This window comes from Pan troglodytes, chromosome 11 (assembly GCF_028858775.2).
Source record: "Pan troglodytes isolate AG18354 chromosome 11, NHGRI_mPanTro3-v2.0_pri, whole genome shotgun sequence".
NCBI classification, from domain to species: domain Eukaryota; kingdom Metazoa; phylum Chordata; class Mammalia; order Primates; family Hominidae; genus Pan; species Pan troglodytes.
In genome coordinates, this window is record NC_072409.2 from 106,933,117 (window position 1) to 106,953,106 (window position 19,990).

Consider the following 19,990-nt stretch of genomic DNA (forward strand, 5'->3'; position numbering starts at 1 on the left):
TAACATAGTCATTGATTATCAAGTAATAATACCATTGATCACTTATTATCAAGTATTAATGCCATTACTTTTAATGGCAAAAACTGCAATTACTTTTGTACCAATCAAATATGATGTACCATACATAATTGTACGTGCTATGTGTAATGCACTGTGCTATAACATTACAACAGCTATCACATCACTAGATGATAAGAATTTTTCAGCTCTGTTATAAGCTTACGAAACCACTGTCATATATGCAGTCCATTGCTGACTGATATGTTATGCAGCACATAACTGTACTTCATTTCTAATTTGATTTTTAAGGTGTTTATGTAACAAAAGATATGTTTATTTAAGAGATGTACTTTAGATGAAGTGATTTAAAATACCTCTTAAATAATTAGACATTTAGAGACCTTTGAGGATAATTTAAAGGTTAAATTGGCAGCACATTAGGTTAATTGCTAAAATATTATGTTTTTGTGTCCTGCCTACACTGTGAACTTTCAAACATAAGGATTAGAAAGTAGTCTCTAAAAAAACATAAGAAATAATTAAAATTAGCTTCTGGCCCCTAGAACTGCTTTTCACTCTCATTTTGGTTATTTAGAGGATATATGCATCCGAGTAGATACGTCATCTAGCACCTTGACTCTGGGTGCTTTTATCTATTCTCATTCAATGACCTTTGCTTCCACTTCATGACAGCCACTCACTCTCTTAGATATATGCTGGCAATTCTCAAAATCAGTTGTGTAACTCAGACTTATCCTCTGGCTTCTAGAAACACTTACCCAACTTAACATTTCCATTTGATTGTCTCACAGGCATTTCAAATATAATATGTACAAAATGGAATTCTTGTATTCCACTTAAATCTTATTATATTCTCAGTCTTTACCACCTCAGAAAATGGCAGCACGTGCACTCAGTTGTTCAAGCCACAAACCTGGCCATCATTCTTGGTTCCTTATTTTGTCTTACCTTCACATTCAGTGCCTCAACCAGCCTTTTCTTTGTACCTTCTAACTATATCATGAATCAATCCAGCATCTTTTATGTCAACTGTCATTATGGTGGTCCAAGCCTTCTTACAAAATTTCACCTCCACTTCCAATCACTGTCTCCTCCATCTAGTCATCACACAGCAAACAGATAATCTTTTAAAACAAAAATCGCAAGAGTACCAACTCTCATTAATTTATTGAATGGTTTATCCATGCATTTCATGCTCTACCTTAAATATATATTTCACATCCTTCCACTTTTTTAGAGCTTTATTAAGGTATAATTATCATATAATATACTGCATGCATTAAAGCATACCATTTGATGAGTTTAGACACATGTATATGCCTTTAAAGTCTTGAGCACAATCAAGATAACAATAATATCCATCAGCTCCAGAAGTTTATTTATGGCCCTTTTAATACCTCCCTCTTCTCTTCTCCTCGCATGTCTGCAGAGCACCACTGATCAGCTTTATGTAACTCAAGATCAGTTGTTATTTTCTAGGAATTTACACAAATGAATTAATGTCTCCACTTGCCTCAGCTATTCACATAGAGTCCAGGTTAATTTCTTCATTTCCACTCTTCCAAAAAGAAAAAGAAGTGAACAAGTTTAATGAAAATCACTGAGAAAATGCCAACATCGGTGCCCAGTTTTTAGAGTTACTTATAAATTATAAAACTCCTGAAACACTACAACACTTTCATGGACTTGTATCTTTCTCAACGTTGATAAAAAATTATATTAATAATAAACTTCCATGTTGTTGTTGTTGTTTTGAAACGGAGTGTCACTCTGTCACCTGGGATGGAGTGCAGTGGCACAGCATTGGCTCACCACAACCTCCGCCTCCTGGGTTCAAGTGATTCTCCTTCCTCAGCCTCCTGAGTAGCTGGGATTACAGATGCACACAGCCACGCCTGGCTAATTATTTGTATTTTGAGTAGAGATGGGGTTTCACCATGTTGGCCAGGCTGGTGTTGAATTCCTGACCTTGAGTGATCTGCCCGCCTTGGCCTCCCCAAGTCCTGGGATAACAGGCATGAGTCACTGCACCCAGCCAAACTTCGAGGTATATAATTAAAAGTTTAATAAGCCCTCAGCCTAATTTTAAAATACAGATTCTTTCTTTCTTTCTTTCTTTCTTTCTTTCTTTCTTTCTTTCTTTCTTTCTTTCTTTCTTTCTTGATAACATTATTATCATAGTCTGGTAGATTCTGTCTTTCTATAATAAAAATCCTGTGATGTTGTTCAAAGAAACTCAATGGGCTTTCTGTATGTTTACCAAGGAATTAAAATCTTAACAAAGGTTTTCAACACAAGAAATACTCCCTTTTGTAAGAATTCTTCATAGGTTTTTCTAGCACAAGTTTGTTTTTATTGAATGATACTTGATGGTTCTGTATGTTATTTCTTTTCTACTACATATAATTTTGATTAGGGAATACATTAAATATTTTAAAACTATCATTTCTTTTTCCAGAAAAATCATAACATGTTTTGCTTCTTGTTGCTTTAAAAGGAACATTTTAAGTTGCTTTTTTACAACAATAAGTGTGAAAGGAAATGCCAAAATACAAACAATTTCACTTCTTGTTGGAATTTGACATTTCCACTAGCTAAGTAATATAAACATGCATCACCTAAATGAGCAGTATTTTAATAGCATCGTTTTCACATTTTAATTGTTGTCACATTTCTTCTTTGTTTAGGGAGACGTCTGGTGAACACCCGTGGGATCTAAAGAACAAGTAAGATTTAAAGCACACTGGGTTGTGTGCCTGGCTTTCTAATTTTATTTATTTTATTGCTTAATAGTGTTTCTTTACTACTGTGGGTTGTAGCTTAAAATTGTTAGAAATTTTATTATGGAGTATAAGGAATAAAAGTGAACGTTCAACACTTTCAAATTATTTGGAGTCTTAAAAAATATACATAAATTTTCTGTATGTAGTAGGCAGACACAAAAATATTATGTCTTTATGTATATAGATGGAGTGAAATTTCAAGTCCTAAATAATGGGTATGTTTTTATGTGGAAGAGCAAATACACATCTATAGAATGAATTTTTACACGATGATTTTTATAAGATATATCGTTTTATTTAAAAATTGTCTTAGTGTGACCTCTAGCCTATCAATGGAGTAGGTCAGTGAGCAGTGAGTAGTTGATTCATTTCCCCAAACTCCACCTCGTGTGGAACCATGATTCTGTTAACACCAGAGAGTATGAACAATACAACAACCACCCAATAGTGGAATGAGATGTGTTGGGATGGTTATGAGGGAATCTTCAGTTAATGGATTGGGAAAGAGAAAGTGTGAAGTGCAGTCAAAAGGAAAGCAAATGAGTAAGGGAAGAACTGAAAATAATAAAGAAGAAAGAAGACAGATCTTCAAAAAATAAAAATAAACAAATAGAGTAAACAAATAGATTACATATACTTGCACTTCATTGTAAATATTTGGAAGAAAGAAAAGAGAGGTGGAACAAATACAAAGTAGTAAGTAGAGACTGGAAACTAAATATAGAGACACGATATGCAATAAATAGTGCCTAAGAGAAAGGGAAAGAAAAGAGTGGTAAAAGTAGAAGAAAGTTCCATTTTAAATTTTTGCTCTTTCACTTATTTGACAATTTACGTAATTTAAACTACAACTTGAATGGTTTATAAATAGAAGCCTTGAATATTTTTATCTATTTCATTGAAAAAGAAAAAAATTCTAGTCATCATGCAATTATTCGATGTTTCTGAGAATCTTGTTTTATGCTCAATTTAAGCCATGTTTAAATGAAGAAAATGTTTCTTGATTTATTTCAAGTTTCCTTACTAGTGTTCTAAACTTTCTATATTTATGAAATCACTTGATTCTAAAAAACTGAAAATTGTGCATTTAAGGAGGTGAAATAAATCATTAAAATGTATTTATACTCTGCGGAAAGCATATGTTAAACAATTCAAATTTACAGTTAGAATGGTTCAAATTACTCCGGCGTTCAAAGACACAAAGCCCTAGAATTACCCTGTAGTTATCCTGTAATTGCTATTTGCTGGCAAAGGAAAGGTTAACAGTGGTGCTGATCTCCACTGTAATACACAGATTTACCAAGGAACCTGTAGAATTGAGTTTTTCTATCCAAAGAATGAATCATAAAAATTCAGCAAGATGACCTTTCTTTTCGTTGGCATAAAGATAAAATAAGTAAAAATTCCTTTTTAGCAGCACTTGGAAAAGTATGGTTCTTCGTTTATGGTTGTTGCTGTTGTTAATGGGTTTGGGTGGCTATTATGTATCAATCATTTATCATCACAACAAAGGGTCTTTGTTGTGATGATAATCTTACTAATAGTTGCAGTGTCTTGGAGAAAATTATTTGGTTATTTGTGATTCATTATCTATAATACACATCACTACTAGGCCACCATACATTGTTTTTTATAACCATAGAGTAGAGCTGTGTGGGGGCAAAAGAGAAAACGCCCATTGACTCTAAATCCAAAATACTGAGTAAAATCCCAGCACCACCATTAAGAGCCACTTTATCTTCCTGCTCCTCAATGTTTTCATGTTTAAAATGAGAATACTGCCTAGTGACAGGATTGCTATGGTATTTGAGCAAGTTGTCAATCTGAAAGTACTTTGAACTTGGTCAACATTGCTGGATGACATAACTGGGGAGTCTTGGTTTCTAGCTCCCTGCAAGTGAAGCCCCCCAAATGACTTTGCAAAGACTGCTACAGTTGTTTGTACTTGTGATTCAACATTATCATTTTTTAAGTCATTTAGGGGGTAGGTCAAACAACCATTTAAGAAGCTTTAGTCTTCAGCCTCATTGCTCTGGATCTGGAGTGTAGTCTCATAAGAATATCCTGCTGTGGGTGCCTTATATTCCTCTAATGGAATAAAACTAGGACCATCTCCCCGATTTTAACCAGTACTAGGCTGGTTCGTTTTACATATATTCTCTCATGTAAATCTCAAATCAGTCATCTAAGGAATATCTGTTTGTCCCCATTTTTGGATGATTCTCATAAAGGCTTAGTAATATAGCTGAGGTAACACAAAGAGAAAAGAGAAAGAATTGGAATTGGAACCCAGAACTTGTTCCACAGCCCATGTATATTGCAAATGTATTTTACTGCCTTCCTCAGTGAAATGTAGTATTTTTAGTGCAACTATTTGGGGGAAAATTATCACAGTAATTTTATCCACACTGGTGTGGAGAAAACATCTAATATAAAAGACAAATGTTTAAGGGAGAGGAAAAGCAATTTCGCTTCCCAAAGAGGGTGACACCTGCTGAAAGGGGCTGCAGTAAGGCAGTCTCAGAATTGTGCCTTGGACAAGCTCTGTGGGAAAGCATTAGTGAGCATTTTTTTTTAATCCTACAGCTCTTTCCTCCTTTGGCAGTTAACAGCAAATTCCTCAAGTCCTGCTGCCTGTGCTTTAAGGCCCAATTCTTCTGCATTCCTATGATCATTTAGCAGAGAGAAGACCCAACTCTACTTTCTTTCTACTTATTGGCATTCCTCACCTCCATAACAACAACAAAGTTTGTGCCCCTGATTTTCTGTTTATGGTCAAAAATTGGTGGTTGATCTACGTATACTTGCTGAAGTCAGGGAAGATGGTAATTATTATATCCAAATGTACATTGAACAGTCCTTTTGAGGCTCCATTCTCTTCATCTTCTTTAAGAAAAAGTAAGTTATTAGAAAGAAATGAAAATAAATTATTTTGTTACAGCAAAGGGGTCCCAATCCAGACCCCACCCAAGAGAGGGTTGTTGCATCTCGTGCAAGAAAGAATTCAGGGCAAGTCCATAGAGTAAAGTGAAAACAAGTTTATTAGGAAAGTGAAGAAATAAAAGAATGGCTACTCCATAGACAGAGCAGCCCCGAAGGCAGCTGGTTGCCCATTTTTATGGTTATTTCTTGATGATATGCTAAACAAGGAGTGGATTATTCATGCCTCCCCTTTTCAGACAATGTAGGGTAACTTCCTGACATTCCCATGGCATTTGTAAACTGTCATGGCGCTGGAGGGAGTGTAGCAGTGAGGATGACCAGAGGTCACTCTTGTGGCCATCTTGGTTTTGGTGGGTTTTGGCCAGCTCCTTTACTGCAACCTATTTTATCAGCAACGTCTTTATGATCTGTATCTTGTGTTGACCTCCTATCTCATCCTGTGACTTAGAATGCCTTAACCCTCTGAGAATACAGCCCAGTAGGTCTCAACATTGTTTTACCAGCCCCCATTCAAGATGGAGCTGCTCTGCTTTAAATGCCTCTGACACATTCATGATTGATTGATTGATTGTTTAATTTTTTTAAAAGCTATCTAGTTAATTTAGTTAAAATAAACCTGGCTTATTCTTTTTTTACACAAATTGATTTTAAATAGTTAAAATATTTTTTAAATCCATAAGTAATTCTTACTCTACTTATTTATACACACATATACTCACATGTACACAGACATACCTACACACACACTTATAAATACATGTATACACAGAATATAGCAAGGTCTTTTATCCCTTTTCAATGAAATAAATATTGTATTCTATATTTAGAATAAATAATGTTGAAAAAGTGATTTTGGAGAAAGGTTGAAATGATTGAGTCTTAAGTGTGTCAACGTATAATCTACCCCTTTCTAAACATCGTGTTTAAGTAGTCATCTTACTTCAGAAATTAGACGCTCAATGTGTTTAGAAATACATTTCATCATGTTCATACACAATATAGATTTCTCCTTCCTCGGATTGTCTCCCATGTAAATATACTGCTTGATAAAGATGACAGTCAAGTTAACTTGATTGCTGGACAGCTGTATTGTTATTATTATAAATAAACACACATATTTCCTCTTGGGATTATTCCTGGCAAGGAATCTCTAGACAAACACAATGCTTTCTTCTGGATTGATTGTGATCTTATTCACTCTAGGTAATCACATATGTATCGTTCACATTAACAATTTTATAAAACTGAATTTAGTATGTAGAAAAGTTCAAAGTAAAAAGGTATACTATTAGGTGACATTTTTAAGGGCATGACTAAAAGCAAAAATATTATTGACCAATCTTTGGAGTCTTACACAATAAAAGGAATCTAATTTACACAACATAAGCACATTTCTGTTCAGATTGTGAGAATGAAAGATCGTGGAGAAGTTTTATTCAAAGATATCAGCTTTGCTCATGAAACTCAAATAAATGCTTCCAGGAAAAAAAAAAAAAAAACAACGAGGTAATAGCATGGACCAAACAGTTATTCATTTTGCTCTTTAATTCCAAAAACAGGTGCTATTCCTCTCTGAGTATTACATAGAGCTTACGATTTACTTATTATAGAAAAATGCTGTTATCTACAACAAGTACTTATTATGAACATCAGAAGATATCAAGTAGACCAAAAGGCAGCAGCCAAGAGTTCAAGAGTGAGGGAGCACTCAGAGTCCAGTCTCATAGTGAAATTGGTTAAACTGCAAGATGCACCCAACAAAAGATCCATTTTATCTGGGAATCTCACCTTGCACGTTGATACTTTCGGGCCAGTAGAGGCCCTTTTGTGAAAGAAAGAAATGGTTTAATTAGTGGGACTCCAAGGATTAAACCAATGTTGACAATGGCACCTTCACCACCACTGGAAAAAACAGTGGGTACATCCCCATACCTGTTATACGTAAGCATTTCCTGAGTTTTGAGTCGACTTGGCTGCTTGAATCAGGGCAGAGTTGCTTCTGTATGCAATGAAATGCCCATACACTTGGTCATTATAGTTAATTAACTGCCCTCCAATGCTGCCTGCAATGCATATATACAGAGAATATAGCAAGGTCTTTTATCCCACAGAAAGAAAGAGAAAGAGACTTGTTGCTTTTGTCCATTGGAGCAGGAAAAAGCAAAGCGAAAGAAAACAAACAAACACGCAAAAAAAACACTATTCGTTAGACATGGACTGTTACCAAACATAGAAGTAAGGTTCCTTCCGTATTTGAAGTCTATTATTAGTTCTGCCTTGTGACTGATCGCTTCTTTGCTATCATCAATGATCAATGATAGGACCCAACAATGTCAGTGCAGCATTCTGGGGCACTCCCATGGCGCATTTATTTTGCCCATCACCTTGAGAGTGGTTTTCAAGATTAATTCTAGTGTCGGTGGCCTCGTATATTAATTATTGCTTCAGAAACGCTTCATCGGAGTTCAGTCATTCTTTTGTTACTTTGATGTAAACCCCCAATGCCTCAGATATTGAAAAAAAAACAAAAAACAAAAAAAAATAAGAGCTAGCAAGAATTTTCAAATAGCATTGCTGCTTAAAAATCAAACAAGCAAACAAACAAGATTATCTGTGCTATCTGCATCCCCCCCTTTAACGTCTTTTCTTTCTGCCCCTGTTAGTGTCATCTGTTGTGTTTATTTTTTTCATTCAAAAAATTTAGACACTCAAAATTTTGCTGAAAATTTCACCTAAGACTGTGACCAACTGTCTGGTATAAATTGGATATAGATTTCTAGAGATGTAGGCCAGTAGATAGTGAATACAAAGGCAAGTCACAGATTTTCTTTTAGCATTGCTGAGTTTTGTGAAGTTTTATCTCTGCCTGATGTTACAGGATATAGTGGCAAGAGTATACACCCTCATATGGCAGAAAATAGCAATTTCTTATCCTGGATGGCAGAATGGCAAAAATACATACATATGGCATCAAACTTTAATTGATAGAACTTGATAAAAAAATTTCAATACTATTCTGTAAATCTCCTTCAAAGTCTGTTTTGTTCTCACATCCACTTAAAGTAGAACAGTCATTAGACATTGCAAATAGTTTTCCCTGTCTGCATGTGAAAGGAAAGCATCTTACCCATTTGAGATTTTTAGACACTTATACCGCCTATGGAATTTGCCTACATAACTCCCTTTCATGCATGGATTTCTTGCTTCTACAGTCATCTTAAATACGGTGAATAATGCTTGGCTTATGGTCCTCACTCAGTCAATGTTTATTAACCAAGTACGTATTGGGCAGGTTTGTTAGTGTTCTATGATTGTAAGAAACTCAGCAGATTAACACAAAATATATTTATTATCTCTCACTTTAAGGTAGGAAATGTCTTAGTTGGGTCCTCTGCAAGAATGCAGTGTGTCAGCCAGGGCTTGGTTCTCATCTGGAGGCTTAACTGGTGATGGATTCTCTTCCAAGTTTACTCAAGTTGTTGGCAGAATTCATTTCCTGTGGCTGTAAGACTGAGGGCTTTGGCTTTGGCTGTTGGCTAGAGGCTACTCTCAGCTCCAGGAGCTGCCTGAAGTTCCTTGACTATAGCTTTTTCCATAGGCCCTCTCACAACATGGTACCTTGCTTCTTTAAAGTCAGAAAGGGAAAGGGACACTTCCTATTACCAGACTGATAGCAAGGTGGAGGCTTATATAATGATTCATAATCAAGAGAGTAAAATCCTATCATCTTTACCAAGTTCTATTGGTTAGAAATATGTCACAGGTCCTGCCCACACTCATTGGGACAGGATTATACAATCTGGACACCAGGAGAAAGAGACCAAAGGAAAGACCTTAGAGTCTCTTTGCCACAACAGATACCTTCAAAAGAACCAGTGCCAGGGCCTTCCCTGAAATCCTAACTTTGAACTAGAATTGAAAATCACATCAGAGAAAGAACATCTTAGTTTGTTCTCACTAAGGAAAATGAAAAATATTTGTTGAAAGAGCTGTAGGGTGTAGAGTTATCATTATACTAGTTTACTAAAGTACCACTGAAGTACAATGGGCATTTCCTATTGTAAGAGGCAGAATCTTCAGGGAATAGGGATGTATTCTTAGCTACTCTGGCAGGGAATAGCATGTGACCCTCTTTCTTTGCTACTGCATTCTGAGTCTTAGGCCTTTGAATAACACAGTTTTTTCTTAATGTACACCTCACTTCTCTACTATTGTTTGGCCTATAACAACCACAGAGGTGATTATATCCTATGTAATTATATGCTGCAGTTAATATGTATTTTACCATATATTTATCCATAGGTCTGTTTTCTCAAATAACCACTTAATTCTATGATGTTTAAATGAAAAGCTCCAGGCTTACTAGTCTTCCAGGATGTGAGAATAATAGATGAATTATAAGCTATTTCCCCCAAAAAAGAGTGTGTTGGGATACATGAGACCATGTAAACGAGGAGAAGCTACGATTGATGATTCCTGAAAAGACTCCCCCCAGTTTTGTATCTTCCTGGAGTTCAAAAACAGATACTATTTCTGAGCACCCCTACAGACTAGAATTGCCACTCTCTACTTAGGAGACACAGTCTCTAAGGTAACCAGGATACACATATCATAGCAATTTTAACTAGGGCAATCTAAATTATGAGCATGCTACATATGAACCCTAGGCCAAAGGAAATGTTTTCTGTACCAAAATGATCAATATTAATCATTAAAATTTAAAAATAATGGTATTTATTCATACTTTCGTGAGGACGCCCTTGATGGCTGTTGTGCAATAAGCGGATAATATTTGTCTGCCAATCACTAGCCCATCTCACATGTAAAAATGATCACATGACAATCCAGTGCATGTTTATCACCCAAGATCTTGTCAGCAACTGATGGCACACTCAAAAAGAGTGTTCTTAATAGAGGAGAGCTTAATAAATTGACTATTTACAGAGGGATGGACAAGATGAAAGGATCAAGGATCATCCTGGGTTAATTGGAAGCAACTTCCACACTTTGGCTTGATAAGGTTATCAGAACCCAGAAAGATCTGCACTGTTGAAGAGGGCCACTCAGTAAGAACATAACCTCAAGTGCAGAAAAGCAACATGTGAAAACATGTGCACTGGCAGATAGAGAGCCAGGGAAATAAATAACAGAGCTCCTCTTTCCTTTTATCTTCTAATATTCTGCTGGTATTTCCCATTACCTGAACTAACAAGAAGTCACAAAGCAAGAGAGCCTCGCTGATGCAGTCAATAAATGTTGAACTCACCAGGCACAGAGCAGGGGGATAAAAGGTGAGAATGGAATATCCTATAGCATGTCAATGTGCATCAGTAACTCAAAAAGTCTTATGGATAATGTTGTCCCATTTGTATTAAAATTCTAACTTTTGTTCATAGTCTGATTTCTATCCATTGTGTCTTACTTTCTTTTAGGCTTGGAAAATATTGGTCAAAGATATGTTGAATCTGTTACTTTCTAACATTGTTTTAGAAACTGCATCAACCATCTACTGAATTTGTTCAGATTTTGGCCTCTTTTCAGAAATCTGGGACTTGTAGGAGGAATTGCTGAAATCTTGAATGATTTTCTAACCATTCACAATTGTAGTTTCCCCTAAGGCAATTCCTAAAAATTTCCATCTTTGTCAGGCTGGTCATGTTTAGGACATTTCTGTAACTCCAAGTCTCTTTAAAGGGAAGGCCCAAGAGAACTGTACGGAGCAAAAAATTACTCAGGATCCCTCCATAGAGGCACCAAGTCAACCTAAAATTCTCATAACTCCTTGAAAGCAGGCTAGTGAAAATTTGTAGAGAATTTATGAAGATTAGTATAAATTATAGCTTATTATCTAGTATTTTTGCAATCTGTCCTTATACTCGTTATGTGGCCAAAGCATCCAAAAAATGCTTTATGCCTAGATGTGAGCTAGAATATTTCCAAATTGGCACATACATCACAGAATGAAATCCTCCAGTTTTATCCACAGATACACCAATGTCATCTACATCTAAATTATATTAACTCTAACACAAATCATCATTCTACTTGTTTCTTATTTCTAAGCACTCATAAAAATTTTTACAGTTCTAATTTTTTTTCTCCATACCAACTTGCTTCTTATCTTCATATGGTTTTCCTCCTTTCCAGTTTTAAGTTAAAATAACTGCTGAAAACCCTTATGGCACACATTTACCTATGTAACAAACCTGCACATCCTTCACATGTACCCTGGAACTTAAAATAAAATAAAATAAAAAGAACTGCTGAAATTTGTGGAGCCTTTAGACACTACCTTTAGGATTGTGAAAGCTCTGCAACCCAATATTTCAATTCTGTTGGGGTTAAGTCTAGCCTTTCTATGACTTAGAACTAGTCAACTTTTATTAATTCTCAATTTCTCTCTCCTTAAGCATATCATATTCCTGGTAATTTTTGGTAAGATTTTGATGCTATGTATATAAAGTGCATTGTAAATATCAAACAAAATATTGAGATAGATATTGGAAAAAAATCCTAAATAAAATTTTAGGTGAATGAGAGAATGATTTGTACTTTTAGAGCAAGTTCTACTATTTTTATACATACATTAGCCTGATTATATGGGTTTTGTTGTTATTGTTTGTTTTGTCTTTCAAATAGATTTCATCTGAAGCTGTTATGCCAAACACTACTGTAGTTCTTCATTTAAGTGTATTTATATGACATCAGATTTTCCCCTTGTTTTTACAACAAGCTCAATGATATAAAATTTATCTGAAGCAAAATTGTCTTTATGCTTTACCTGACATGCTTCCTTAATTAATATTATGGTTAAAGAGAGGAAAAACATAAGGTTTTACAAGGGTTCTCAAAAATAGTTATAGTAACAGAGTATATTTAAAATCATATTACCAGCAAATCCCAGTAATAACTAAGGAGACGAATTAAAAATCTTTGCAAATGCCAAAATTATGTTAAATAGCAGTTGGAATATTTTAACCCAGAATTCTACTGTTGATTTCTTCACATTTCCTTTCTTGCATCAAAAACAAAGGTCAGCAGCATAATAGGTACAAAGTTAACTCCATCCTTTTTTCCATAGGATTGTCAGATTGACACACTAGAATGCATTTTCACTAAATAATGAAGGGGAGGCCGGGGGCGGTGGCTCATGCCTGTAATCCCAGGACTTTGGGAGGCTGAGACGGGTGGATCACAAGGTCAGGAGATCGAGACCATCCTGGCTAACACGGCGAAACCCCGTCTCTAATAAAAATACAAAAAATTAGCCGGGTGTGGTGGCGGGAGCCTGTAGTCCCAGCTACTCAGGAGGCTGAGGCAGGAGAGTGACATGAACCGGGGAGGCGGAGCTTGCAGTGAGCCAAGATCAGCCACTGGACTCCAGCCTGGGCGACAGAGCGAGACTCTGTCTCAAAAATAAATAAATAAATAAATAAATAAAATGAAGGGGAGAAGGCCTGTGTTACCTAATGGACTCTCATGGACTGTGGCTTTCTTGGCTAGAACATAGGATAAGTAAACATCCTAAAAGTTAAAAACATGAAAAGCTGCCATCTTGTCATCTTATCTTTCTTTATCAATTTTCGTATCTGTTTTTCTAAAGCAGATTTTTTTTTAATTTCTGATTTTAAAATGATACTTGTTTTCTGTTGTTTAAAGTGATTACATTTAACGTCCTCTCCCATGACTTCGGGTAAGAAATTTTACCCAGAGGTCAGTAAGAGCACAACAGCTTCCCCAGCAAAGGGAGTCTCTCCAGTCCTTCTGTGAAAAGGATCATCTTTGCTTATATAACTGGGTCCCTTTGTTTGAATGGATAGATTTGTCTTTCTAGAACAAACACTTGAGTCCTATCTACAGTTTTTATGCTGCCAGAAAGACGATTCTAAAATGCAGACTATTTAGTGTCTTATTCCTGCTTATGGCCAAGCTTTTCAAACAGAACAAAGCTTTTTGTAGATTGATTCCTTCCTGTTTGTAGCCTCCTCTCTCTACGTACTTTATCCCAACTTCTATGCATCTGTGTATGTATTAGCACTATGAAATTTGTCATATTGCTGCCCCAAAGTCTGTATTATTTCATGGTACTATGACTTGTATATGCATCTCATTCAGTGAATCCTGCAGCATACTAAATAAACTTCTAATAGCTCTTACTCTACTCTATTATAATAATATGTTTATATGTCTATACTTTCCAAACCATAGAGAACAATTTGAGGGTAAGGACTGCACCTGATTCTTCTTTGGGCCAAAAAAAAAAAATAAATAAAAGCCAGGTGCCAGGTGTGATGGCACACACCTGTGGTCCCAGCTACACTGGAGACTGAGTTGGGAGGATTGTTTGAGCCTAGGAAGTGAAGGCTGCAGTGAGCCATGTTTGCAACACTGCACTCCAACATGGGCAACACAGCAAAGAGCCTGTCTCAAGATAATAATGAATAAAAATAAAGAAAAATTAATTCTTCTTTGGATCACCAGTGGAGTATCTAGTAGATAGTATGCTCCAAATAAGTGTTTTTGAATAAATTTATTGTGCCACAGATAAAGGTTGAGAGGTCTAGAAGGATCCTTTCCAATGCAGCTGCAAGAATTTATTGACACTTTATCAAGCAAAATGAATCAACCTAATAATTCTTATCACAATGACATTGGTGTATGTGAGAAAATGGGTGAACATTTGGGTCAATTGATGAGATGTGGATCTTTTTGTTTCTAGTTTGAAATGAAAGAGATTACATCACTGTCTGGTCTTATCTCTAACTTTCAATAGTTTTGTAGGTTTCAGTAGTTTTGTAGTTGATTTCTGTTTTAGTCACAGAAAGACATAGTCCCTGAATGCATAATCGTGCTTCATTTCTGTCACAGAGACAAGAATTACCATCTTTTTGCCAATTCAGTTATAACTTATAGTTTGCAATTGTTGGAAATACAATTAGTACCAAGAACGTAAAAGCCATATTGATTTAACATTATTATTGTAGCCAGATTATGTCAAAATGGAACCATAACCATCCTTATGCATGCCACATGCTCATTGTAGATTTGTTATATTTTCCACTTCTCAATGATAATGCTGTGCTCTCAAAGGAATAGTCCAATAGACATGTATTTTAAGTTAATTTGGTGTCCTCTTTATCCAACAACATCCTAAATGAGAGCAGGGCAAAGACATACGTTTACATATGTATAATACATACTGTACACACGCAACACACATCTGTACACACAAGGACGTAGGATACTTTCAGCACATTTCCCCACTGTGGGAGAATACGTAGTTTAATATATGTGATAAAATAGTTTCAAAGAAAATATATGGTGTAAATAAAATAAATGTTTTTAAATAACTATTTTAAAAGAAAACAAATAAAACTTAGGTAGTTGGGAAAAAAGAAGCTTCAACCAGAGGTTTATTCTTATATATTTTTCTTGTAAATATTTTGGCCATTTACATATTAGTATAAATATTATTTTATATACTTTTTTCAAACAAGAAATATTAAATAACATGATTTGTGGAAATGTTTCTTTCAGTTGGTGGAGATGAAGTCATCATTTCCTAGAAGTTCAGCTTTCATACTATCTAATTCCCAGCCCCAAACCTAATAGCATATCACCAGTAAAACCATACCATCTTTTATTCTTCAGTGTCTCATTCAAGTTGAATCCCACCTTATATTATGTATGTATTAAGAAACATTTTTGTCTGGTGCAACTCTGATATTAGAAGTTAATTATAAGACCAACTTTCATATTAACACAAATCTCATGATCAACATGTGTTTAAATATAGCCTAGTCTTCAGGAAAAACGTGGCATATGGAACTCAGAGTGTATCTCTGCTGCCTTCAAAAACACTTCTAAAATAGCAGTTAAGAAGTTTTTAAAACACAATAGTACAAAGACACATTGAACAGGAAAAGGTAAAATTGGTTAAGAGATGTCAACAAAGTTTTGGAAGATGGAAAGTAGATGAGTTGGCAAAATGGCAAAATCTGAAGATCATGTGCCAACAGCTTAGATGACAGTGACAAATGTGCCAATTCACCCCCACCCCTCTGAAAACCTGGAAAGGCTCAGGACTTGGATGTACCAGTATACAGAACTTAAAAAAAAAAAAAAAAAAAAAAAGGTCTTCACACTGAAAATAGGGGGATTGTTTGAAAGTCTCTAAGATATGTTTAGGTCACCAAATCGCTTTCCATGTTCATATATAGCTATGAGACCACCTTTCCCCCATTCTTACAAGAGATTAGAGGTGTAAAACTTCAGAGAAATTGAACTAAAAATCAAGAATATCAAAAGAAAGGAGTGCTGAAGTGAGGCACTAGTAAGAAATTATGAGAAAAGGGACTCAGATCTATCTTTCCTAGACACAAACTTCCTACTTCCAGGGTACGAGAACAAAGACTAAAATTGAAGTATTCTGCTTTGGAGAAACATAATGGTGCTTGAGAAAATACCCACATATAATGATATATGGAGGTTGGCATTCCAAAATACAGCTATCCCATTATCCAATCACCCTATCATCCTGTTATGAAGCTCCTGAACCAACTAGCACCTCCACTGCACACATACTGACACAGGACTGCCCATAGAGCTTCTTATAGCACAACTCAGATAGTCAAGGATGACCAGACATATAAGGAACAGTTACAAAAAAAAAAAAAAAAAAGAATGAAACAAAAAAGATACAAATCAGAGAGCAGAATTTTAAAATATTAGATTTATGAAATTACAACAGGATGTTATTTCAAAAATAGAATATGCAGAGAAAATATAAAGATCCTGGATATTTAAAATATTATAGCAGATAGACAAAATGCAAGAAGAGGGATGAAGGATAAAGTTGAAAAAACATAAAAAACAGAACAAAAAGACAAAGTGATAATAAGAAAAAATTTTTTAAATGAAAGAATTAATCCAAGATATCCAATATCTCACTAAAAATGACTTATTTTAAAAAGACAGGAGAAAGAGACACTTTAAAAAAATCTAAGGAATGAAAATAACACAGATATAACAAGAGAAAATCTTCCTAGAACTGAAGGACATGATTCATCAAGTTGAAAGTAACCAATGTTTTCTCAACATATGGATTTTTTAAAAGACCTCTACTGTGAAGTATGTCATGGTAAAATTATAGAATAATCAAGCTAAATATTCTAAACCCAAGGGGTGTAGACAGCAGGGAGGACAGTGGTAATCCCAGGTCATACACTAGAAGATGAGAATAAGAATGACATCGTAGTTCTCAAAATAGCATTGAATACCTGCATGCTAGAAAAGAGAAACCTCCAAAGTTCTAGGGGAAAAAGAATTTTCAACTTAGAATTCTATATGCATCCAAACTGTCAGTAAAGCATGAAGGGATAATCAGGTAATTTTAGACAGGCAAAGTATTTTTTAAATCACTTCCCATCTAATCTTTCGTAAGAAACAACTGATCTACATCTCTGTTTTGGTACCAGTACCATGCTGTTTTGCTTACTGTAGCCTTGTAGTATAGTTTGAAGTCAGGTAGTGTGATGCCTCCAGCTTTGTTCTTTTGGCTTAGGACTGACTTGGCGATGCGGACTCTTTTTTGGTTCCATATGAACTTTAAAGTAGTTTTTTCCAATTCTGTGAAGAAAGTCATTAGTAGCTTGATGGGGATGGCATTGAATCTATAAATTACCTTGGGCACTATGGCCATTTTCACGATATTGATTCTTCCTACCCATGAGCATGGAATGTTCTTCCATTTGTTTGTATCCTCTTTTATTTCCTTGAGCAGTGGTTTGTAGTTCTCCTTGAAGAGGTCCTTCACATCCCTTGTAAGTTGGATTCCTAGGTATTTTATTCGCTTTGAAGCAATTGTGAATGGGAGTTCACTCATGATTTGGCTCTCCGTTTGTCTGTTATTGGTGTATGAGAATGCTTGTGATTTTTGTACATTGATTTTGTATCCTGAGACTTTGCTGAAGTTGCTTATCAGCTTAAGGAGATTTTGGGGTGAGACAATGGGGTTTTCTAGAACTAGAAATACCATTTGACCCAGCCATCCCATTACTGGGTATATACCCAAAGGACTATAAATCGTGCTGCTATAAAGACACATACACAAGTATGTTTATTGCGGCATTATTCACAATAGCAAAGACTTGGAACCAACCCAAATGTCCAACAATGATAGACTGGATTAAGAAAATGTGGCACATATACACCATGGAATACTATGCAGCCATAAAAAAGGATGAGTTCATGTCCTTTGTAGGGACATGGATGAAATTGGAAATCATCATTCTCAGTAAACTATCTCAAGGACAAAAAACCAAACACCGCATATTCTCACTCATAGGTGGGAATTGAACAATGAGAACACATGGACACAGGAAGGGGAACATCACACTCTGGGGACTGTTGTGGGGTGGGGGGAGGGGGGAGGGATAGCATTAGGAGATATACCTAATGCTAAATGATGAGTTAATGGGTGCAGCGCACCAGCATGGCACATGTATACATATGTAACTAACCTGCGCATTGTGCACACGTACCCTAAAACTTAAAGTATAATAATAATAAAATTTAAAAAAAATGCCAAATTTCAAAAGCAAAAAAAAAAAAACACTTTTCTAAAATGGGTTATATCTTTTTAGCTTTAAGTATAACAGACAAATAAAAATTATATATTTAAGGTGTAAAAAAAAAAGAAACAACTGAAAGATGTGCTTAAGCAACCTTTGGGGGATGTAAACCACAGTGAAAAAAAAAAAGGATCCAAGTAACAGGAGGTCAAACACGGGAGAAGGGTAAAGGGAATTCCCAGAAAAATAACTATACATAGGTATCTAAAGCAACAGGTCCAGATTGATGTAAGAGGGTAAAGTCATGATGGTCTCTGAGAAAGGACTGAAATTGATGGAAAGTTTTAGCTGTTTTGGAGTGATTAGAAAGAAATATTGATAGGTTCGTATTTGGTTTATTGGAGTATTTTAGAAAAAAGTAATAGGGTCAAGCACATAAAAAATATATTTTTAAAATTCATCAGGGACTTGTATTGAAGGTATAGTTGCACAAAAACACATTTTTTCTCTTAGATTTTATTAATTTTAGAGGCTTTGGAGGGTAATGGAGACTACACCCTCCTTGTTCCTCTTGTCACCCTTAGCCATCTTTGGGCTACCAGTTAGCACAAAGTCTTCTAGTATGGAAAACAAAATCAAGTGATTCAGAGTTGAAGGGTAGAGTGAAGAAGTCTATCGAAATTAAATTTTTATATTTTCCTAAAATAGATTACTGTATATTTCTACATATACCTCTACTCATAACCTCATCACAGTTTGAAATGAAATTTAATGTAGCTTTTCATTTTGATTTCCTTAAGATGTGTGGATGGGAGCACACACAGTCTTTTAATTTTATACTTTAAAATAACCAGGCAGTCAGAAGTTAAGATAAGCTGAACTTACTTTTTACTTTCTATAAATAGGCAAATCATTAAATGTTACAAATAGTCCATTTTCTCTACCCTATCTTGCTATAGGTTGGGACAGAGGAAGAAAGAGTTATTAGATTTACTGTCTACCTTTATCTAGCTGTATTAAATGTAAATATGACCCCCCAATATTTTTTAAAATCATTTCTTTAATGGACAAGTACTGCTTCATTAAATAGAGTTTTTTTCCATACTATAAAAAAAGAAAAAACATATTGAAAAATGTCTGTGGAGTCATTTGAACTCCAATTAATCTTTATCTTAGATTTCTTACTATGCCAAAGTATGAAACTTTTTAAAAATATCAGGGAAACTGATTTATGATATCAGTAATACTCCCTAAAATTATGGTTAGAGCAGCAGGCAGATGCTTACGTAATATCATTTCCCAATTTCACAGTAAAAATAACAGGTAGATTATGTGAATAAATATGGTAATTGCAGCCCAATGGGAATTGCAAATTTAGAGTTCAATCTCCATTTTAACAAGAAGTCACTTACAGAGATAAAACTCTGAGGATCAGTGACTATTCAGAATAACGTTAGTCTTTAAAATTAAATTTGTAAATACCAAGGGAATGGATGATTTGTGCCTTGTCTATTCCTTAACATAAATAGACTTTCTTTTTAAAAGTATATGTTTTGTTCATTCTTGAGAACAAGAAGAAGAACAAAAAGAAAAGAGGAGGAGAATCCAAATTTATAAATTATGCACCATTATATTTGCTCTCATAGCCCGTCTAACGTAGGAGGACCTAGA

The 19,990-nt window shown here is 35.2% G+C and overlaps 1 protein-coding gene across 37 annotated transcripts in view; it reads left to right on the forward strand.

Moving 5' to 3' along the window:
- Nucleotides 1–19,990, forward strand: part of PTPRD (protein tyrosine phosphatase receptor type D) — a 2,309,829-nt gene that overhangs the window by 1,595,420 nt on the left and 694,419 nt on the right. For all 37 annotated transcript variants that reach the window (XM_054658683.2, XM_054658684.2, XM_054658676.2 and 34 more), the window contains one exon: nucleotides 2,709–2,747. The gene's annotated coding sequence lies outside the window, so the exon portion shown is untranslated. The remainder of the gene's footprint in view (nucleotides 1–2,708; nucleotides 2,748–19,990) is intronic.